General features: G+C 39.5%; 1 long non-coding RNA gene across 1 annotated transcript; it reads left to right on the top strand.

Annotated features, from left to right (window-relative positions):
- The first annotated feature begins 890 nt into the window (after positions 1–890).
- On the top strand, positions 891–2045 carry LOC134800884 (uncharacterized). Its single transcript, XR_010145587.1, has 2 exons — positions 891–1438; positions 1672–2045. It is a non-coding gene; the product is annotated as an uncharacterized LOC134800884 (long non-coding RNA).
- Positions 2046–9351: the final 7306 nt, after the last annotated feature.

The raw sequence follows: 9351 nt of genomic DNA, 5'->3' as shown, positions 1-9351 counted from the left end.
AGGGCGCCGAGATTAAATTTTTAACTTGCAAATGCGCCGCGGATTGAAAAATATAGGGAACCCCTGGACTAAGTACTATACTGTTGAAGTAAATGAGATATTCCTGGGATCACATACAAGTTCGATAGAGTTAGACGCGATCACGTGAACAAGTATAGCTACAGCACAGAGTACGTAAAAGTAGCTAAACATAAGTAATGAAAGTAAGTACCAAGGCCTATTGACTTCCTTGAAACGATGTGACCCTTCAAAATTGTGCATGTGTTAGGCTTGAGTCGGTCCTGAACTAAGAACTATTAAGAATGAAATCCCATCAAGGACCGAAAGGAACTAAATCTTTTTGCACGCTCTTAATCGGTCTTTAGGTCCTTTAGTTCAGTGGGATTCGAGAGCGCTTGACTGAGTGAAACGTAAAATGGACGGAACGAAACGGTTGTCAATGTCGCTGGCACGAGTGTGAACGAGATGAAAGAACGACGTGACACTCCTAAGCCCGTAAAATATGAAGGAAAATCAAATATATTTCGACATATTTGATATTTTTTAATTTTGTTATGGTGTTTTAATTTTTAATATCGACATATCGTATCGTACAAGTTAAATTGTATTCAGTTACCAAAGATTGGAAAGAAACCAATGAAAAATCGACTCCTATTCATTCCCGGCTCTCAACGACCGAACTGAACTAAAGGAACTAAAAGACCGAACTAGTTCGTTTGACCGATTGACCGAGAGCGGAGCGCTCTCTGTAGTGACCGAGCAGGCACAAGCCTAGCATGTGTTGTCCGTTCCCAGACGAGATTGCCAGTAATTAACATCAAAATATTTTACTACAGCAACATTGCTAGAACTGGCTTTGTCTATAGATGCGATTTCTAGGAACAAATCAAATTATTTTGATTTGTATTTTATGAAGTAGTCATATGTAAATTATTATTTATTTTTTGATATATGTATATTATTATCTATTATATTTCAGTTTTTCTTTGTCTATGTTCATAAAATCTACGAAGGGTAGACGTGCCTCTACCCTCCTTGATAAAATAAAAAAAAATCTTTGTCAATTGGCCTCTTTGATAGGCCTTGATTTGGGTCTGGCCGGTAAGAACATAGACAAGATAAAAGTCTGTAATGTCAATGCTGTCATTTAAGTCATTTAATGCAAAAATATCAATTTTCATATAAAACGATTTATTCACTTGAAATATATTTATTTACCTATTAATTTTGAAAATAAAATCTATTCATATGTACGAGCAACATATCTAAATGCGTCTTCGCACAGACTTAGTTAAATTTAAACCGTTGTCTCTCTTCCTTCCTTGCTGTATGTATCCGGCAATGGCGACTTTATCAACAATTCTTATCCGGATTATGGAAAGCCCTAATGTGTGTGTGGAAACCGTTGTAGTAAATCAGAAACAGCGATAATTTCAAGGTAAGATATATATTAATCTTTAAATAAAAATGAGCGTGCTAATTACCAAATTCAAATATAATAATTTAATCTTACTATCCCCGTAAGTCCCGCGGACGCGTCCGAAATTATAATCAAAATTCAACATAGATGTAAAACCCCACATTGTTTAAGCTGGTAACCCTAGGAATTAGCGACGTTAGTAATTAGGAAGATAGATTATATTGTTTAATTTTTTGACTATTTTGTTTTAGAAAGTGAATCAGCAGATGGCTTGAGCGTGAGATAATAATATAATCCTGGGCCGTCATATGATTTTTTGGAAAAAGCTCAGAAGGGCACGTATCTGCCGCATATCCAAACTAGTTTCCCGGTGACCAAGAACGCTGCGCGGAGCTGTGAAGCAGAAAATGTCCGATAACCGGATAGATGTAATAACAACTTGTAACCATTTGCCATATCAGTGTATGTATTCATATGTATTATGAAAATATTTATATCTTAATAATACGTAACTTTTTGTTACCTTTTATATTTCACGAATTTCTGAATATAGTACCTAATCATTATCTTTTAACGTATTTTTTTACTTATTTGTGAAATGCTAATTTCAGAGCCCAACAACGTGCACACTAGCGCCACTGCTAAATAATCGTGATTATTTAAATTTAACGACATGTATTTAAAAAAAGGGCCGCTACGGACTGTATTGTGTATTTAGGTACCTTTTGAATACATCAAACTAGATTTTATGTTGCTGGATTCGTCGATCTATGAGCTCAAAACAAAAACGGCCGTTTTAACTTTGGACGGGTAGATTGACGAATCCAATAACATAAAAACTAATTTAATGTATTCAGCAGTGGCGCTAGTGTGCACGTTGATGGGCTCTTAAAAACCTGACATCAACAAAAAATAAAAAAATACAAAAAGAAATTCCCTCTCTGGGATTCGAACCCAGGACCATTAGCTTCCTGAACTGGATTACTGCCAATACCCGCTAGGCTAAACGGGTTGTCAATTCTAATTACAATGGTATCCTACCAGAGCGCTAGTAGTATAAACGAACTTTTGAAAGGGACATTTTTTTGTATGGAGTTATCGTTCTTCTCCTAGTGAGTATTATATTCTTTGGTAAGTACCTTTGTCGCTAACCTCAGTAGCAAAGAATATAATACTCACTAGGAGCTCAGTAGCCTCGATCAACGAAAGGAAAGTCTATTTATTTATTCACCTGGCAAAAAATACAAAGTAACATAACCTTAATAATTTGACAGCTTAAAGGCCAGTCCAGACGGGAACAATTTTTCGCCAATCCGCGTTGCGTACGCAAGACTAATAATTTTTGACGTTATTCATATTATACGCAATCTCGTCTGGAGGCATTTTTAAAAACGTAGAGCACTCAAATATCACTATTAATTTAAAAATGCAATTAACGCGCGTTGAAAAAGCGCTCGTGCCTAAGTGGGCTTACAGCTGAACTGTCAGTGTCATTACACTGTCAAATAATTGAGGTTAGCTTAGCGTTGTACGCTTGTAGAATACGCTCAGTTTGTTGTGTTATTTTTGGGACTATTGAAGTATTCTTGCGCTCTGCACGGTTGCTGCGATGGACGTGATGCATGCGTGTCGTTGCTGCCTGCGGTGTGCTCCGGACAAGGACCTGACGACGCCGTACACACATCTCGGCAAAACGGAGATATATGTCGATATGATCAAACGGTGCTTCGATATACATGTAAATATTGTAAATATGTCAATTTAGTTGGTGTATGTGACCTTACACTACCTATAATTGCGTTAATTGATAATTGTTTGAATGTGCAGCTGGTGGTGGGCGGCTCGGGCTCGTGCGGCATCTGCTCGGCGTGCGTGGGCCGCCTGCGAGACGCGAGCGACTTCAAGCTGCAAGTGCAGCGCAGCCAAGCGGAGTTGCAGGCTGCGAGTAGTGTTAAAGGTTTGATTGAGTACAGAAGGCCATTTAATAACTATGTTACAATCACTCTTAAATCTGCAATACTAGATGGTTGCACCATACACCCTCCTGCTAAGCATTGACTGCCCAATAGCCCGCTAGATAGTGTTATTGGACTTCTTGAAAGTTGCTGTGTGAGCATAACTATAACAGGCAGAGAATGTTTACTTGTTTTGTGTTTGTTTGCTCTAGAGGAAGAATCTGCAGTTGAGCCAGAAAACCTAGACATGCAGGATGGAGATGGAACCAGTGAGCCTGTATCGGGTGAGTCTACTCTTCTGCAATGATAAATAATCATTATTTTATTTAACTTCTCATATGCCAAAATGTGGATTAGCATACAAGGAAAGTATTGGAAAAAAATATGTGCAGCACATGAGGGGAAAATAAGCTATAGCAGGCAGTTATAACAACTAGTGATCCAAAAGACTCGAGCCTTTTAGGTCTTTTTTTAGGGCTCGCCTCATCTCTTGACGCCTAAAAGGCTAAAAGCCTATTTTACTAATTAAACAGAAATAGGCTTTTAGCCTTTTAGGTGTCAAGATATGAGGCGAGCCCTAAAAAAAAAACTAAAAGGCTCGAGTCCTTTGGAACACTAATAACAACCAATGTTGCCTGTATCTAGTAATTTTCAGATACTTTATGTCATTAGAAGACACAAATATGTGCTTGTCTAAGGTGTTGACATTGTGAGCCGAGACCACATCTTCTGGCAGTTTGTTCCAAACCTTCACTACTTGGTTGCTAATAGGAATTTGGTTTACAGTAGTGGTTACTAGGTTTGAATAGCTTGTGGCTAAACTAGCCTGTTGCTTATAAACTTGTATGTTTGCTTCAGGTGAAGAGCTGCCGGTCAAACCGGAGATGCTGGAAGAAGATGAAACACCTGATGAGAGATTGCGTAAGTCATTAGTTTTAAGGACAGGTTTAGAAGATATGATGATGCGCAATGTGTGAACAATGGGCTAAAGTTACATTTAAAACATCTGCATAAATGTGAATATTGAATCTATGGGTATTAAGAGATTTGTAAAATATTTAATATTATCAGCAGTGTAAGAACAGAAAAAAATGTGAAAGTAAAATAAATTACTTCAAGATAACAAGTGTTATTAAAAATAATCCTATGGCGGAACCATTGTAAAGAAGAAATTGCACTCAGCCCCGGTTACTGTGGGGAACATGAGGTTCAATATAGTGTTGGTTGCTCTAGATGACATGCTCCGGTTAAACATGGCGGCCGGAGACGGGGCGAGCGACGAGGGTGACCCGCTGTTGGGTGAGTACACTGAGTACCTGCTTCATGTACAATAAACTAGTTCAAGTGGAAATCAGACTTCAATTGCGCCTGTAGCAGTCGCGTCTATGGAGTATACTACGTCTACGTCTATTTAGACATGTTTATTACTTCACCAATTTAAATAAGCACAAAGTGCATTTCAATGCTGTTCTTTCTGGACAACTTTTTTAAAACTATCAATCGAGGGGTGTTTTGTTTTAACTTTTTTAAATTAAAAATATCAGATTTTTTTTCTACGTTGCACATTTATATGATTCATACTGTCATCTATCTGAAGGGCTTTTTTCTATTGTGGTGAAATTAAGAAAATTTAAACTTTACCATATCACTGGCAGCGTGGCCACACTGAACCAGATCTGTTGCACCAGGCAAGATCCGGAGCGAGGGTGTGAGATCCCTGAGTCGTCGACACAAACCACAAATAGTATGTTTGTTTCAGGTGAAGAGCTCCTAGTCAAGCCAGACTCGGCGAACGAAGATGTTACAGGTGATGAGATGTCGCGTAAGTACCAACTTGAATAGGAAACACAAACTGTATTATTGGTAAGGCTTTTCTCTAATCTACCAATATACCGGGACCGGGACTAAAGATTATAACATCAGAGATTCAAGAATACGATCTTCGAAATAAAAGTAATCGAAATTAGATATGATTGCATTCTTAATTTAAGAATTTTATGATCCATTATACAGTAAGTACCCCAACTTAAGTGCCTACCCAATACCCACGTCGTCATACTCGATGTATAGAAAAGTGGATACTCAGCCTGGGGTCCGATTGGCAACTAATCCTAAAAATTGCCATAGGCACTAGTTTTTACGAAAACGACTGCCATTTGACCTTCCAACCCATAGGAGAGACTAGGCCTTACTGGGAATAGTCCGGTTTCCTCACGATGTTTCCTTCACCGTGTGCTGCATAAAAATACATTCTTTCAAGCATTATTTTTGTCTAAATACTTATACCAAACTCTATCGCCATAATCCACGCTCGACAATGCGAGTCTTTAATACCTACTGTTAAATTTTAAATGTAAGACACAGCCTGAAGTAGAGTTGTTGTTGTAGTGGAGGAGCGGGCAGTCAAGTCGGAGGTGTCGGACGCGGCGAGTGACGAGGACTGCGTGACGGGTGAGTACTGCGACACCACGAGTCATTCCCACTAGTTACCACTAAGTTATTACCAGTGGTAACTACTGGGAATAAAATCCCAGTAGGTAGGAACACCAAACCGAGTTGGTTGGTTGGTGGATTTTGTAAAGGTGGATGTAATTGAAATGCGAGCGTGTGGTCCGAGCAGACAGCCCATCCGAAGCGCTTTATAAGCTGGTTTAGTAACAACCATATAAACCATAAAAATATGAGTAATTAAGATTAAGTAATTATTTAATTTTCTATCAATATGTACCTATATACCACCGGACCGATACCAGATCACGTCATGTTTCTTGCGATCTTGCGATAGCTCTCGCCATCGGGCGTCTCCCATTTTGTTGTCCCAAGTACGCTCGTCTCCCATTCTATAACTTTGTATTTTTGGCTCATCTCGGCAGCCCTTTCCCTGGACGAATGACAATGTTTGCCGAGCCATGAAAATCAATCTGAATAATAATAACTCATAAAGAAATTTAAAACAATAAAATACAAATTATTAACTCTATAATCATACGATAATATTAATTTGATTGATATGTCATAAATGGCATAATTCACTCGTATGGGTTATGGACTAAGGTTGAGGTTGGCAGCACTTTTTATTTTACTTCGTGTAAAAAAACTCAGAAATACCTGTATACCAACATGACAAACATAATTTAGTTTACTTTAACTTACGGATTATTTGGTCTAATCTGTAGCACCGCCAAACGAAAGCAACCGAGAGTTCCCGAGAAATGGTCGAAGTCGTAAAATGAAGATTGTTATGAAAATTTCTTTTCCTTATTGTAAATTAAGCGAATAGGAATACGAAAGCGATAGTTTTTATGTTCTTGTTTTATTCTCATATGTAGATAATAGATTTAAACAGTTTTTTCTTATCATACGTGCGTTGTATTCGAGATACGTGTCAAAAACTTTTTTAGAAATTTGTAAGGCGCCATCTCTCTTCTTCGCTCGTTTTTTATCCCGTTCTGGTTTTTCAATTTTATATATATGATGATGGTATGTACCACCCATACTCGTGATTAATGATTATATAGCGGGGATATTTTTAGATTGCATGTAGCGGAGATGAGAATGTTAAGATGGATGTGGGGCGTGACGAGAATGGATAGGATAAGGAATGAGTATATAAGAGGAAGCCTCATAGTAGCAAAAGTAAGAGCGAATCGCCTAGCGTGGTACTAGCCTGTGATGCGGAGGGATAAAACTCATGTGACGAGAAAGCTATTACGAATGAATGTGGATGGAAGTAAGACAAATGGAAAACCGAGGAAAAGGTGGATGGACTGTGTGAGAGATGATATGATACGAACGCAAGTGAATGAACAGCGCTGATGACGGGTGACAGAGAAGTCTGGAAGAAAAAGACATGCTGCGCCGACCCCAAGCGAATGGGATAATGGCAAGCGAAAGATGGTGATCATGATGGTTGTGTTTGTTATAGCTCGGTTAAAATAAAAATATTTCGATGAATATCCCCTACAAAGCCGATGTTTGTTAAATTAATTATACGCGTTATAACATAACACTTACAACCTGTTTAAATTGTTTTGTAAATGTATGTTTCAGTGTGTTCGGAGGGCAGCGCCGCCCGCGCCAGGGAACAGCTCGCGATGGCTTGTTCCGTGGTGCTCGAGCGCCTCCGCGGCGTCGCGACTGTTCGCAGTGGAAGCAAACCATACCGCTGCGAACACTGTGGCAAACATTTCATGAACAAGTCTGTTTTACGAGAACACATTCAACACACTAATTTATTGACCGGACAAAAACCATTTGCTTGTGATTTTTGTAGTTCTACGTTTCAAACCGAATTTCTTGTGATAGAACACGAGAAAAGCGAACACGGTGTAACAAATTTTATGTGTGCTGAATGTGAGTATGCAACAAGTTCCAAGAAAAGTTTGGAGACTCATTTAAAGAGTCACTCTTTGGAGAACAATTTTAATCGTAGTCACGGTAGTTACACAAGTTCTTGTAAAAGTGATTTACATCATTTACACAAACACCAAACAATACACATTGCTGGAAATCCTATTAAGTGTAGCGACTGTGATTTCAAATGCAATGATGAATCAAAACTACGACGTCACCAGAAGAGGCACAACCGGAGGCACCAGAGAATACTCACAAAAAAAAAACCTTATAAATGTAGTCATTACGACTACAAGTGCTGTGTTAGTTGTAATTTACGAAGACACGAAAGGACACATACTGGGGCGAAGCCTTTTCAGTGTAGCCACTGTGATTACAAATGCAATCGGAAGTCAGACTTACTAAGACACCTGATGATACATACTGGGGCGAAGCCATTTCAGTGTAGCCACTGTGATTACAAATGCAATCGGAAGTCAGACTTACAACAACACCTGATAATACATAGTGGGGTGAAGGCATTTCATTGTAGCCACTGTGATTACAAATGCAATCGGAAGTCAAACTTACAACAACACCTGATGATACATACCGGGGCGAAGCCATTTCAGTGTAGCCACTGTGATTATAAATGCATTCAGAAGTCACACTTACAACAACACCTGATGATACATACCGGGGCGAAGCCATTTCAGTGTAGCCACTGTGATTACAAATGCAGTCGGAAGTCACACTTACAACAACACCTGATGGTACATACTGGGGCGAGGCCATTTCAGTGTAGCCACTGTGATTACAAATGCAGTCGGAAGTCACTGTTACAACAACACCTGAAGATACACACCGGAGAGAAGCCGTACACATGTAGTCAGTGTGACTTCAAGTGCAGTGACAGGTCAAGCTTACACAGACATGAACGGACACATACTGGCGAGAAGCCTTTCAAATGTAGTCGTTGTGATTACAAGTGTCGTGATAAAGCAACCCTACGCCGTCACCAGAAGTCGCATACAGGGAACAAGCCTAAACCGTAGCAATAGCGACTACAACTGCAGCCTTAACAGCACCTGCGACGACGCCGGATGATACACACTGAAGAGAAACCTTGTAGGGAACGTTCGCGTTAGAGGGTACCTTTTAATCTATAATAAAAAATAAAAAATTCATAAAATTCATAAATTACGTCATTTCAAATTAGGGGGGGGGGGGGGGTCTGGACATCGGATGATGGTAGCATAACGTAGGAGGAAACGAGGTCATTCGAAGCATGATTTTTGGATGATTTTAGGGGGGAGGGTCAAAAATCGTCAAAAATCGATGACGTAATTTATGGACAGCCCCTATATACGTCCCACTGCTGGGCACAGGCCTCCCCTCATGCGCGAGAGGGCTTGGGCTATAGTCCCCACGCTAGCCCAATGCGGATTGCGGACTTCACATTAGGGCTTCCAATACCGGGATCCCGGGATCCCGAAATACCGGGATCCCGTCTGTTTAAACAGATTTTTCAATACCGGTATTTTTTAATGAAATACCGGGATCCCGGTATTTTCAAAAACAAGGAAAATGTGCCTATTATAACGTTTAAAATCTATTAAAATGGTCAAATTCGGCTGTATCAAG

This window comes from Cydia splendana, chromosome 20, assembly GCF_910591565.1.
Source record: "Cydia splendana chromosome 20, ilCydSple1.2, whole genome shotgun sequence".
In the NCBI taxonomy this organism is placed as follows: domain Eukaryota; kingdom Metazoa; phylum Arthropoda; class Insecta; order Lepidoptera; family Tortricidae; genus Cydia; species Cydia splendana.
The sequence above is the reverse complement of the archived record's forward strand: the minus strand, read 5'-3'. Positions and strand labels throughout refer to the sequence as shown.